The sequence below is a fragment of the Polypterus senegalus genome, chromosome 2, assembly GCF_016835505.1.
Source record: "Polypterus senegalus isolate Bchr_013 chromosome 2, ASM1683550v1, whole genome shotgun sequence".
NCBI classification, from domain to species: domain Eukaryota; kingdom Metazoa; phylum Chordata; class Cladistia; order Polypteriformes; family Polypteridae; genus Polypterus; species Polypterus senegalus.
In genome coordinates this window covers 53,702,963-53,716,755 of record NC_053155.1, presented here as the reverse complement: position 1 = coordinate 53,716,755, position 13,793 = coordinate 53,702,963, and the positions used below count along the sequence as shown (strand labels likewise).

Here is a 13,793-nt window from a genome sequence, read left to right as displayed (position 1 = left end):
TTGCAGCTGCTTTGTCCGGCGGCGCTTCGCATACTTAAAAGCCCGAACAGCCCTATTGATTTTTGATTGTTTGCTTTTCTCTCTCTCTGGCTCTCTCTCTCTGACATTCTCTGCTCCTGATGCACACTCCTTTGAAGAGAAGATATGTTTGCATTCTTTTAATTGTGAGAAAGAACTGTCATCTCTGTCTTGTCATGGAGCACAGTTTAAACTTTTGACTAAAGGGTGTTATTTCATGTCTAGAGGGCTCTAATAATGTTAAAAAACATATTTAGAAGGTCGTAAACAGGTTTTCTGTGCTCTAACTGCGAAAATATTTGATTTATGAATAAAGAATCCTACTTTGCGGAAATTCATTTATCGCGGTAGAGTCTGGAACGGAATAACCGCGATAAACAAGGGTTTACTGTATAATGAGCCAGGCCATGTCGCATCTTTCACCGTCTGTGCTTCTCTTTATTCTTTAGCTTTTCTTGATTCACAAAGGTACTTTAGCTTTATCAAGTCTGTGATTTTGTTATTTCTACATAGATATAGAATTACAATTGTCTGAAGATTGCTGTTTTGACAACATTTTCAGATTTGGTAGCTTCACTGAAACCTTTAGATACTTTTTAATGTTGCACAGTTATGGCGATGGGCAATGTTAGAATTAAATGTAACACGTGGTGTCTTGAATAAGTAGGATAAATAAAAGATGGATGACCCCTGTGACTTGGGGTTAGAATAAGGTCACCTTGTGACCAGAAGTATATTGATTCAGGATGAGTATTAGACTGTAAACACTTCTGCAGAAATACCCTCAAAATGTGGGGAAGCGATCAGACAACCTGGGTGAAACCAGAAAATGTTACATTGGCAAATATATTGGCAAAAAATAAATATGAAAGAGTGGATGGGCAAACAGAGGGCTAGTTGTAATTTGGAATACAATTAGGAAATATGATGGTGTCGGCACCTTTCTCATATCTTCTTCAGTCAAAATATGGTTGTCGTGGTCTGTCAATCTCAGAATATAGAAATGTAGATAAACCAATTCTGTTTCTGATGCAGAATGACTCAAGCTGCCAGCATGTTGATGTTTTTCAGTTGTTCATATTTGGTATCAATCATCTGAGGACGTGTGTTCTCTAAAGACATAAGCTGAGTGATCATTAGTGCAATCTGTATATATCTATAGCTCTTCCAGCTGAGCTGCTACTTTAGAGAAACAATCAGAATTACACAATAAAGATGTGTTAAAGCACCATCTCTGTGGATGGACAGGTATTTGCATGAAATTACATTGAGAGTGATGCAGTTTCAATATATTTAGTGTACAGAAAATTGGAACTTTTTCTAGGGCTGCCACAAATGATTATTTTGTAAATGATTAATCTTTATACTATTTTTTTCCAAATAATTAAAGTAAGCATATGAATATGTGCTGTATGTAAATATTGAATCATTTTATATATAGAATTTGAGAACATCATGATATGAGTCAACACAACTAAAATAACTTCAACAAGAAGACAAACAAGACTACACTGTTAATTATACAATATTGAAATAAAAAAAGCTTAAACGTAAAAAAGAATGATATTTTTGATTAATATTGGACTTATTAACTTATTAACTAACAAAGCTTTAAATGATTATACATTAAACTTTCAGTAACACTGTGGTGGACTGGCGCCCTGTCCAGGGTTTGTTCCTTGCCTTAAGCCCTTATGCTCGATGGGATAGGCTCCAGCAGACCCCTGTGGCCCTGTTCGGGACTGGGCAGGTTAGAAAATGACTGACTGACTGACTTTCAGCAACTGCAGCTTTTTCAACTGCCAACTTTTGCCGACCTTTGCTTTACACTTTGTTCTGAAGGCCAAATGCCTGCAAAACAAGCAGTTTTTTCCCCTAATTTCTGTTACTTGTTATTACCACCATCACATTTGAAAAATTGATAATTCATGAAAATGGTGACAAGTAGGGCAGACAATGCAAACTTAAAGCCATTTTGTTCATTTTAAATTCTTGATGTTTTTTCACTTTTTCAAATGCAACCTCCTACATTTCTGAATCAGCAGCTTACCCCTTACAGAAGTTCACATTAGTCATCCAACAAAAATCCTGTGCAAAGGATTCTGCAACATACAAATGAGTTTACTCAAAATATTTCTTTTGCTGAAAAAGTTACTCTTTGTAATTGTTTCAGACATAGTAGGTGAGGTAAAGTGAGGGCAAACCTTTACACTGAAGAGCACGTCACAGTCGGCATTCAGTATAACTCTTCCAAGGCGCTCCTTCCAGGTGAAACAAGAGCAGCAGGATGGTCACCAGGCTGTCTGCACCAATTTAAGAGAGAACATGGTAAGAGTCTAAAATAATCAGGCTTAAGATGTTCATGCCCTTTTTAATGTTAAAAGCTTTTGCACATTCTGTGCATTTGGCAATCAAAATTGAAGTACAAAATGTGTTTATCATAATTAGCTAGTATATGTACTGAAACTTATTTTAGTTCAGGGCACCTGAGGTTAATAATGGAGACAATTTTTCTGTTCTGTCAGAAGAAATACTGTGCCTCTAGCTTGCTTCGCAATGCTAGTCACTACCATGAATTTCTCAAATTACAGGATAAGTTTTGTATTTTTCAAGTCAAAGTTATTTTTTCACCAAGATGGTACTGTATGTATTCATTTGTCGCACAAAATTGGTTCCTAAAGTCGAGTGCTTTGTATAAAATTTGAAATATATGTTGCCCGCACTGGTGCTTTACAGTTGAATACATGAGCCATGGGTACAGCCAGGTAACAAAAGCCTTAAAACTTACAGAATATGTCCACTTTAAAGCAGCAAAGGTTTTGATGCAAGACTATATGCCTTTCACATTTGTAAGTCATTTTAGTGATAATGAATGGAAAATAGAAATAATTATATTTTATCATGGATTGATAGAACTATTTTTCTTGAGGCAAGAGTGCATTTCCTTTTCGCTTGTCTACTCACAGCTACCATCATAGATGGCGTTATGAAAACACAACAAGCCCCCAATGTCAAGCTATGTTCTGCTTTTTCTCCTACTTTTGCCTCAGCAATTCTATTTTGTCAAAAGTTATGTTCTGGCATGTCTTAATAATAGACAGATGAGCACTCACATAATGTGATTATGTTTTTCCTAAATGATCCTTACTTTTCTTCCCTTTCATTCTGTATTATTATACAAAGCTTACAGAGCATGACTCACACTGAGTGCTCTACTGTAAAAAGCACATAAGAGTTTCATTGTACTTTGTACAAATAACAGTTGTGATGGGTGCCAATGGCCATTACGTGGCCGAGATGCCAGCCGGATGAAAGGACCTGGGGAGAGAGGCACTACCTTCCTCAGAACGCTAGAGGGCCGCCCACTGGGGCGGCCTTGGTACCACGGATTCCCTCAAGGCATGCTGGGAGGTGGAGTTTGGTACAGCTCTGTTGGATTCCGTGGGGGCCACAAGGGGGAGCTGCTGCAGAGGCCTACATTGGACTTCCACCACACCTGGGAGTTATTTCAGGTAATGCTGATGAGCCACCTGGAGTACTCCCAGGACTTGCATAAAAGGAGCCACCTCACTTCATTTGGAAGAGACAGACTCAGGTGGAAGAGGACAAAGCTTGCCAGGAGGAGTAGATCTGGAAGGAGAAGGAAAGAAAAAAGAAGAGAAGGGTATTTTGTGCTGTTTTCTGTGCTTTGGGACTGTGCTGTGAAGGTGGGAAATGAGGGAAAGCATTTCCCACGAGGAAAAATAAATGTGTGTGTGTTGAACTCGCATCCTGCGTCTGTCTGTGTCAGGTTTAGGTGACATGAGCACGCTCTGGTGGCCACACAGTATCCCAATCATAAATACATGGAAAGAGCATGCAAAACTCAAGCAGACCCTGTCACTATGAGGCAGGAATGACAGCTCTGTGCTACCTGCTTTTTACAGTTTTTCTCTCTTCTCATTTTTGTGTACATTTAGTATCTTGACCTCTTTTAAAACTTTTGTCCGGGTTTTGGGCCTGTGCAGGTTGGAAGCCTGCCCTTTGATTTTAAAGCTAGTCAACCTGAGGTGAGAGCTATTTAGTTATTTTTACCTTTTGAGCAGGGAGGTCTGGTCTGTTCTATTTGATTTTTGAGGATTGCACCAAGTTTGAATATTGTTTGTGTGACAGGATCAAATCATTTTGAGCTGGGAATTGATCACTGCCACAAATTTATTATAAATAGCAAGCTTGTTTACTTAAAAACAATAAACACCAACATCATACTGTTATGTTTCAGCCAGGGTTCCTCACAAATCAAAAATGTTACTTGTGTTAATTACCTGCTTTGTTTTCTATGACTGTGTTATGTGCCTTTTATCTTGTCGGTGGTTCTCCAAGAGGTGGGATCACATTACCATCACCACCGGTGACTGTACTCAGCCCCATAAAGGTGAGGGTTTCCCACAGTTCCTGGTAGTTCATTTGAATGCCCTTGGGAGTTTTTGGTGGGTTACTTTGCTTTTGAGATTTATTGAATTTTGACCTATGAATTCTTGTATTGGGACTTAGAACAGACGTATTGTTTTAAACAAATCCATTTTGCCTTTTGTGCTCTATGGACATTTATTCTAACAAAAAAAAGCTCTTCAACAAGAATGAACTTTTTAAAAAAATAAAGACTGTCTTTGCCTTTATATCTACCCAGGGTCTGAATGGATTTCCTCCTCTGTTAGGCATTTTTAGAACTGTTTGGAATTCTAAAACCATAACAGATACTTTAGGAGTCTAATGAGACTGTTGATTTGACTTTTCCCTTTTTTTTACAAGCCACAGGAAATTTCAAAATAAGAAACAGCAAACCAGGAAACAGCTAGCCTCATATTTTTCCCAAACTGAACATGCAGTATCTTTATCGTCCCTTGAGATTATACTCCACTCAGACAAGCTTTAACACTAGTGTAGAGCTCTGATGTATGCATATCCTATGATTATATCCTCTCACAACAACTATATTTCACACCTTAGTACACTAGAATCTTGAATTTACTTCCATAAAGATTAAGATGACTTATATATTATTGTTAGTGTTATTGTTAGTGTTAAAGGGGTAAGTAGAAGAACAAAAACACTGATAATGAGGGGTGTCAGAATGTAATACTGTATTAACTTCAAACACTGACAGAACAGAAAAGAAGATGGAGTTGCTATTTATGTCAAACCGAATTTAAATGTAAGTCCTCTTTAGCTGGATGATGAGCCCATCTTAGTGAGGACATGTGGCTTCGTCTGGAAAACATTAAGGAAACAGGTCTTATTTTAGGAGTGTGTTATAGACCACCCAATTTAGACAGTAATTTCAACACACATCTTTTTAGGGATATCAAAAACGCAAGTTTACAGGGAGATATTATGTCATCTGTGACTTTTATTATCCAAATATTAACTGGGATAACCTTGCAGATGGCGGAGCACAAGAGCAGGAGTTTTTAGAAGTAATAAGTGACTGTTTTTTAACACGGTATGTTAAAGCACCAACACGGGGTGAAGCTTGTCTGGATTTAGTATTTTGTAATAATCAAGATAGAGTTGAGGGTGTAGAGATGATTGAACCACTAGGGTCAAGTGACTATAATATAATACAATTCTCAGTGTTTTGTAAGAGTGAAGATGCAAAGACTAAAATTGTTAAGTTGAACTTTGGTAGGGCTACTTTTGAGCAGATGCAGTAAAATCTAAGTAGGATACACTGGGATAAGCTTTTAAATGTGGAGACAGTCGAGGAGCAGTGGAACAGGTTTAAAATTGTGTTACATGTAATGCAGGACAGATACACACCTACATTTGGAATGAATAAGAAATTTATAACAACTCCACATTGAATTAATAAAGATTTAAAAAAGAACCTGCAAAAGAAAAAACTGCTTTATAAAGCATATAAGACTAATGACTGACTGCAAAGTGAATCATAGAGAACATGAGGGCAGCCATTAAGAAGGATATCATACATATATATCATATATATAAACCCTTGACATATATTTTTAGGAAGTCACTGCACAGTGGAGAGATTCCAAAGGACTGGAAAATGGCAAATATCATCCCATTATATAACAAGAGTGACTGGGCAGATCCAAGCAACTATAGGCCAGTAAGCTTAATGTGCACCACAGGAAAATTAATGGAAGGAGTTATTAAAGATAACATTGTGCAACACTTGGTAAGAACAGGAGTTATTCTGAACAGTCAGCATGGGTTCAGAAGAGGGACATTGTGTTTTACTAACATGCTGGAATTCTATGAAGAGGCAACAAAAGGATATGATCAAAGTGGAGCTTATGATATTATTTATCTGGACTTTCAGAAAGCATTTGATAAGGTGCCACATGAGAGGTTGGGCATCAAATTAAAAGAAGTAGGAGTTCAGGGTGATGTTTTTAGATGGGTGCAGGATTGGCTCAGACACAGGAAGCAGAGTGTGATGGTGTAAGGAAACTCATCAGAATTGGCCGATGTTAAGAAAGGGTGCACACTGTCTGGGGGCATCAACCCCAGAATTAGAAGTGTCTAACCGTTATCATGTCCTGGTGGAGCTGGACGGTGACTCTGATAATTCTGAGGTGGTAGGCAGGGTTGAGGAGCCCCAACGGGCCACCTCAAAACTGGTTCTCAAAAAGAGAGAGGTAGTGATAGTTGGGGACTCAATCATTAGGGGGATTGAAGTGCAGGTGTGCTCCAGAGAGAGAGAGAGAGTCTCGCACGGTGTGTTGCCTTCCGTGTCTCAGGTGGGAGACCTCCCTGGAAGGGTGGATAGGCTCTTGGCCAGAGTGGGGGTGGATCCAATTGTCATTGTCCACGTTGGAAAAATGACATACATAAGGGTAGTCTGTCAATTCTGCGTTCCAAATTCAAAGAGTTAGGTACCAAGCTGAAGAGCAGAACTGACAAGGTAGTCTTCTCCGAAGTTCTGCCTGTGCCACGCGCCAGTCCAGGTAAGATTGAGGAGGAGATTAGAATGCTTAACGCGTGGCTCAAATCTTGGTGCAGGGTAGAAGGGTATAGGTTTATGGGGCATTGGGACTCCTTTTGGAACAGATGGGACCTGTTCCGCCGTGACGGGTTACATCTGAACCGGAGGGGCACCAATTTATTGGGGAGGCGTATGTGTAGGCTAGTCGAGGATTGTTTAAACTAGGGAATGGGAGAGCAGGGAGTTTAGGACAGGCCAGATTTAGATCTATACATGGAAGAACAAACAATGGTGTAGAAATAAAAATGCATAGTAATGTAAATTCTAAGCAAACACATAAATGTAGAAGGATTAACACACTAAAAATAGCTTGCCTTAATGCTAGAAGTATCAAAAATAAGGTAAGTGAGGTGGAGTTGTATGTAGCAGAACATAATTATGATATTATAGCAATAACGGAAACCTGGCTAAATAACAAAGATGGGGATGAGTGTAACATAGAGGGATACACATTTTTTAGAAAGGATAGACAGAACAGAAAAGGAGGTGGGGTTGCTGTTTATGCCAAACAGGGTTTAAATGTAAGTCATCTTCAGTTGGATGATGAGCCCCATCTTATTGAGGACATGTGGCTTTGCCTGGAAAATATTAGGGAAAGAGGTCTTATTTTAGGAGTGTGTTATAGACCACCCAATTCAGACAGTAACACACATCTTTTTAGTAATATCAAAAAGGCAAGTTTACAGGGGGATATTATAGTCATGGGGGACTTTAATTATCCAAATATTAACTGGGATAACCTTACAGATGGAGGAGCACAAGAGCAGGAGTTTTTAGAAGTAATCAGCGACTGTTTTTTAACACAGCATGTTAAAGCACTAACAAGGGGTGAAGCCTGTCTGGATTTAGTATTCTGTAATAATCAGGATAGAATTGAGGGTGTAGAGGTGATTGAGCCACTAGGGTCAAGTGACCATAATGTAATACAATTCTCAGTATTTTGTAAGAGTTCAGATGCAAAGATTAAAATTGTTAAGTTGAACTTTGGTAGGGCTAATTTTGAGCAGATGCGACGAAGTCTAAGTAGGATACACTGGAATAAGTTTTTTAAATGTGGAGACAGTCAAGGAGCAGTGGAACAGGTTTAAAAATGTTTTACATGTAATGCAGGACAGATACATACCTAAATTTGGAATTAATAGGAAACTAAGAAAAACTCCACGATGGATTAATAAAGATTTAAAAAAGAAGTTGCAAAGGTAAAAACTGCTGTATAAGGCATATTAGACTAATGACTGCAAAGAGAATCGTAGCGCATATGAGAACATGAGGGCAACCATTAAGAAGGATATCAGAGAGCCTAAAAGACAGTTGGAGAGGAATATAGCAGATAAGGCGAAAGAAAACCCCAAGAGATTCTTTCAGTATTTTAGTAGTAAAAGAACAGTTAAGGAGGAGGTCAAGTTCATCAGAAATAGTAAAGGGGAATTAAAAGATACAGACAATGAAATAGCAGATGCCCTAAACTTATATTTTTCTGAGGTGTTTACAAGTGAGCAAGTGGATAACCTCTCAGAGGTAAACACGACTACTAAGGAGGTACTGAGGGATTTGGAAATTGTAGAGGGAGAAGTGCTGCTCAGATTAAATAAGATGAAATCAAACAAATCACCAGGCCCAGATAATATTTATCCTAGTGAGTACATATATAAACCCTTGACACATATTTTTAGGAAGTCACTGTGCACTGGAGAGATTCCAAAGGACTGGAAAATGGCAAATATCATCCCATTATATAAAAAGGGTGACAGGGCAGATCCAAGCAACTATAGGCCAGTAAGCTTAACATGCATCACAGGAAAATTAATGGAAGGAATTATTAAGGATAAGATTGAGCAACACATGGCAAGGACAGGAGTTATTCTGAACAGTCAGCATGGGTTCAGAAGAGGGAGGTCATGTTTTACTAACACGCTGGAATTCTATGAGGTTGCAACAAAAGGATATGATCAAATTGGAGCTTATGATATTATTTATCTGGACTTTCAGAAAGCATTTGATAAGGTGCCACATGAGAGGTTGGGCATCAAGTTAAAAGAAGTGGAAGTTCAGGGTGATGTTTTTAGATGGGTGCAGAATTGGCTCAGACACAGGAAGCAGAGGGTGATGGTGCGAGGAACCTCATCAGAACTGGCCGATGTTAAGAGTGGTGTTCCACAGGGTTCAGTGCTAGGGCCGCTGCTATTTTTAATATATATAAATGATTTAGATAGGAATATAAGTAACAAGCTGGTTAAGTTTGCAGATGATACCAAGATAGGTGGATTAGCAGATAATTTGGAATCCATTATATCATTACAGAAGGACTTGGATAGCATACAGGCTTGGGCAGATTTGTGGCAGATGAAATTTAATGTCAGTAAATGTAAAGTATTACACATAGGAAGTAAAAATATTAGGTTAGAATACACAATGGGCGGTCGGAAAATCGAGAGTACACCTTATGAGAAGGATTTAGGATTCATAGTGGACTCTAAGCTATTAATTTCCCAACAGCGTTCAGAAGCCATTAAGAAGGCTAACAGAATGTTAGGATATATTGCAAGATGTGTGGAGTACAAGTCCAAGGAGGTTCTGCTCAAGCTTTATAATGCACTGGTGAGGCCTCATCTTGAGTACTGTGTGCAGTTTTGGTCTCCAGGCTACAAAAAGGACATAGCAGCACTAGAAAAGGTCCAGAGAAGAGCGACTAGGCTGATTCTAGGGCTACGGGGGTTGAATTATGAGGGAAGATTAAAGGAGCTGAGCCTTTACAGTTTAAGCAAAAGAAGATTAAGAGGTGACATGATTGAAGTGTTTAAAATTATGAAGGGAATTAGTACAGTGGATCAAGACTGTTATTAGTTCATCAAGAATGCAGGAAACTTGTTAAGGGTAAATTTCGCACAAACATTAGGAAGTTTTTCTTTACACAAAGAACAGTAGACACTTGGAATAAGCTACCAAGTAGTGTGGTAGACAGTAAGACTTTAAGGACTTTCAAAACTCAACTTATTGTTTTTTTAGAAGAAATAAGTAGCTAGGACTGTCGAGCTTTGTTGGGCTGAATGGCCTGTTCTCATCTACAGTGTTCTAATGTTTTAATATAGCTCCAGAAGACTGGGTTCAAGTCTTGCCCTGGTCACTGTGTATATGAAGTTTGCAAATTCTTCCAATATTTGTATGGGATTTTTTCACACATCTCAAAGACAAGTATTAGAATAACTGCTGACTTTACATTGTCCTAGTGTTAATGAGCGTGAGTATGTGTATGCGTGTGTAAGTGTGCCCTGTGATGAGTTGGTAGTTGGCACTGCATTCAGTTTTAATTTCTTTCTTACACCTGATGCTGCTATGATAGGCTTTGGCCCTCCACAAGCCTTCATTGAACAAAGCTAAACAGGCATGAATGAAGCACCTGTTCTGTGTCATGCTAATGTTTGAATAATATGTTATGTTTATTGTACAACTTTTGTATTTTGTATGTAATACATTCATTCACTGACTTCCTTTTAGTTCACATATCTTTGAATAATTTATTGGCTTTTATATTTTTATATTGATGTTTAACAATGAATGCGTTATTTTCTTGTTTGTCTTTATGTCAGATTATTCATGATGTCTCCTGGGCAGCAGATGCATTGTTGTACCCTCTGACCTGGTTGAAACAGTGTAAGATGAGATCTTTGACCTACACTCAAAGGCAATTCAATCCTTTCATTTTTAACTCATTTCACTATTACTGTTAAATAGGGAAGAAGTAAGAAAGCAGGCAGTGCTGGGTAGTGATTAAGGCATTAGACTTTCGTAAGACTGCTAGTTCAGGTCCTGAGCATGTCACTTAACCTGCCTGTACTACTAACTGTAAAATAAAATTGTAATGTTTTCTGATCATTTTTAGTCACCATTGGTAAAACTAAAACACTAAGGTAATAATGAAGTTAGGCCCCCGTCCAGACAACTACATTTTTGTATACAAACACAGCCGTTAGTCTCTTGTTTTCTGCCATTCACACTACCTCAGCATTTTCAACCCCTGAAAATGGAGGCTTTTGAAAGTGTTCTCCAGAGCCATATTGTTGTGGTGTAGATGTGTGAAAACACAGTTTTTCAAAAACTCAGATACTAATCTTGCTCTGATTTGTTCATGCTTGTTACAAGACCCTTCCCTAACTAGATCCTGCACATGACTGGACACACTTCATGTAAGAAAGCCATATTACAACATAGCTGACATACTGTACAGTAGAAGAGCTGCATTCCATAGCACTGGTTGTGTTGCTTTCCTGTATACATCTAAATTTCATATTGTACAGCTTGAATGCTGCATGCATGTACAAAAGGCAAATACATTTCCAATCACTGCAGTTTTGTGATAAATCTCATGGCCAGCACCATTACGATCCCTTTAAGGTACTGCCATGCATAAACTGTGCAATTCTGCTAAAATTTTAAGCCCAGTTTGCTATCACTGGCTGATTTTCTGAATTGTCCCAAATTTCAGCTTTATTGGTCATCATTTCACGTGCAGCATGAGAGGGGTTGCTATGTATTTCATGACTGGGATGCTGAATGATGAGAAGAATTTCTGTCATGTCAGAAATTTCAGTCAGCTGTCTTGTAGTGTGAGCAGTCTCATAACCTGATTTTCTGACGTCACCATTAAGTTTCCCGAAATTTCATTGTGCAGTGACAGTAGTACATTGTACATTGGGTATTGCCTTTGTCATGCTCATTTTCACCTTTTTGATTTCAAAAAGTTATCGTATACCAACCAACATACAGCTGAATGGCCAATGACAAAAGCATCTTAGGAAATATATATTGGAATAATCAGAACTAAATACACACAGCAGTAGCTGGAGTCTCCAATTTGTCCTCAATCCAGGCAATTGGAGCACATTCTGAGCTGCTGACCAAAGGCTCTAGGACAAAACTGCTACCAATGGCACTATAACCAGGTGCTGAAAGCCACTGCAGAAACTGTCTAATAGGAATTAAGAACAGAAGTCATGATGTCATTAGCAAAATTAGCCAGACACACATGTTCATAGTCATTCAACATTTGATTTACAAAAGAAAATAAAACCGTTGAGTCATTTCATAGTGTTTGTTTTGAATTTACTGGTTATGACTGTTTCTCCTGCCCTCTGTTTACAATGTACATCTTGGGTATATTGACTCTGGTTATGGGTACTGTTTCTGGTTAACGACCTTCTGCTCTGTTCTTTGAGTGTGGTCCTGGTTACACGTCCCAAGCTTTGTTTATTTAATGATAGTCTTCTCAGTTACAAACGCTGCATGAATTCTGACGTCTCTGTGCCCTCTTTGGATTCCATTCTCAGTCAAAACTGCTGTCAGCAGTACAGATTGAAGTTTCTGTGTTACACCTGCCCAGTATTATACACAAAATAAGATTGTTCTGTATCAATTATTAACAAGGTTAGGCTTAGTTGCAGCTGTAACTCTTTGGTTTCGACAGTCTCCGTTTGCTGTTTGAGTGTTTTTCCTTACATCAGATGAAGTTGTCCTTTGGAGTGTTATAATATTCTAGAAGATTAAGGTTAAGAGTCTCTCTCTCTCTCTCTCCTGTGGTGTTTTCTCCTAATAACTAGGCAATATATCTAACATTTTTTGGGACTTTTTGTCCCATGTTAACAATCTCTGAGAAAACCTCTGCAGTAAAGACTGAAATCAGTTTGTACATCACATTTGTGGATGCCCTATTCTAAAGCCTGTTTGGTAAAGTACCTGTTGTAGTTGTGTAGGACGTTGATGCTGTTCAAAACATTCTTGAAGAATGGTCTGTTGTTTTAAACTACCTTGCATGTCCAGGATTTTGTGGCTCATCATGGACTTTTGGAGAGGTGATAATAAAGACAAGGCAAAACATGTCCTCAATTTGCTTGCACATCTCAAGTCAAAACATGTCTTGAGTTCTTTATTTACACTTTTCTATGCCTGACTGAAAGGCATGAATGTCTGAAAACATTGCTATTCTGGTGGCGGTGAGAATGATGATTTTCTCACCAATGAGAAGGTACTTTAATTTCTCACCAAGTCATCCTTCCTATATTTTTTATATCTTTTAAGTGAAATATTTTACCATTCTGTGTTCCTTTCAGTCTTTCAGATTAACATCACTACCTGGCAGACTGCTATTCGCTTTGCATGTCGCTGCAGCTTCTGAGGCTGTCATCATCATATCCCTGGATTTCATGTTTACTGTAAAAATGTCCTTCTCTTTTTGGTGTATGACTGTAACACTATCCCCCTAGATCAGAAGTATCAGCTACCATAACCTAGGTAGCACATCTGCATGCATCAGCAGTTTGTACAAAGCAGTGGTTCTTAAACTGTTGTTTCTCCTGACCCAATTTTGCCTTTTTTTGTCTCTTTAGGACCCAGAATCACTCCAACTGTCATCCGCTTTTCCCCCTTTGAGAATCACCGCCAACTCTCTTCCCCATTCAAGAATCGCTGCTAACCCTTATCCTGGATTTGGGGGAGGGGTATCCCCTTGGAGAATCACCAACACAGGTTGTGATGGACTATTGGCATTTGCTTTTACTGCCCACGTCAACTCATTGCAAGACACTCCGCAAACTATATGCAACCCTTACCCTTAAGTCACAACCCAAACTCAAACAACATGTGACCTAGACCCACAGTTCAAGAGCATATGGCATAGATTGAACTCAAATGGTTTGTGATTACTGCTAACAAAAATAGAGCTTCTGCAGAGAGGCTGGTAAGATGTGTGCACAGCAACAACATGTTTTATGGATCCAACCAAAATCAAGCA

The 13,793-nt window shown here is 38.6% G+C and overlaps 1 protein-coding gene across 5 annotated transcripts in view; it reads left to right on the top strand.

Annotated features, from left to right (window-relative positions):
- nr1i2 (nuclear receptor subfamily 1, group I, member 2) overlaps positions 1-13,793 on the top strand; it is a 269,066-nt gene that overhangs the window by 131,856 nt on the left and 123,417 nt on the right. For 3 of the 5 annotated variants that reach the window (XM_039743701.1, XM_039743706.1, XM_039743705.1), the window contains exon 3: positions 13,390-13,528. The exons of 1 other annotated variant lie outside the window; for it this stretch is intronic. The gene's annotated coding sequence lies outside the window, so the exon portion shown is untranslated. Of the gene's footprint in view, positions 1-10,596; positions 10,661-13,389; positions 13,529-13,793 lie in introns of all 5 variants that reach the window. One more of the 5 variants, XM_039743702.1, reaches the window with a different exon arrangement.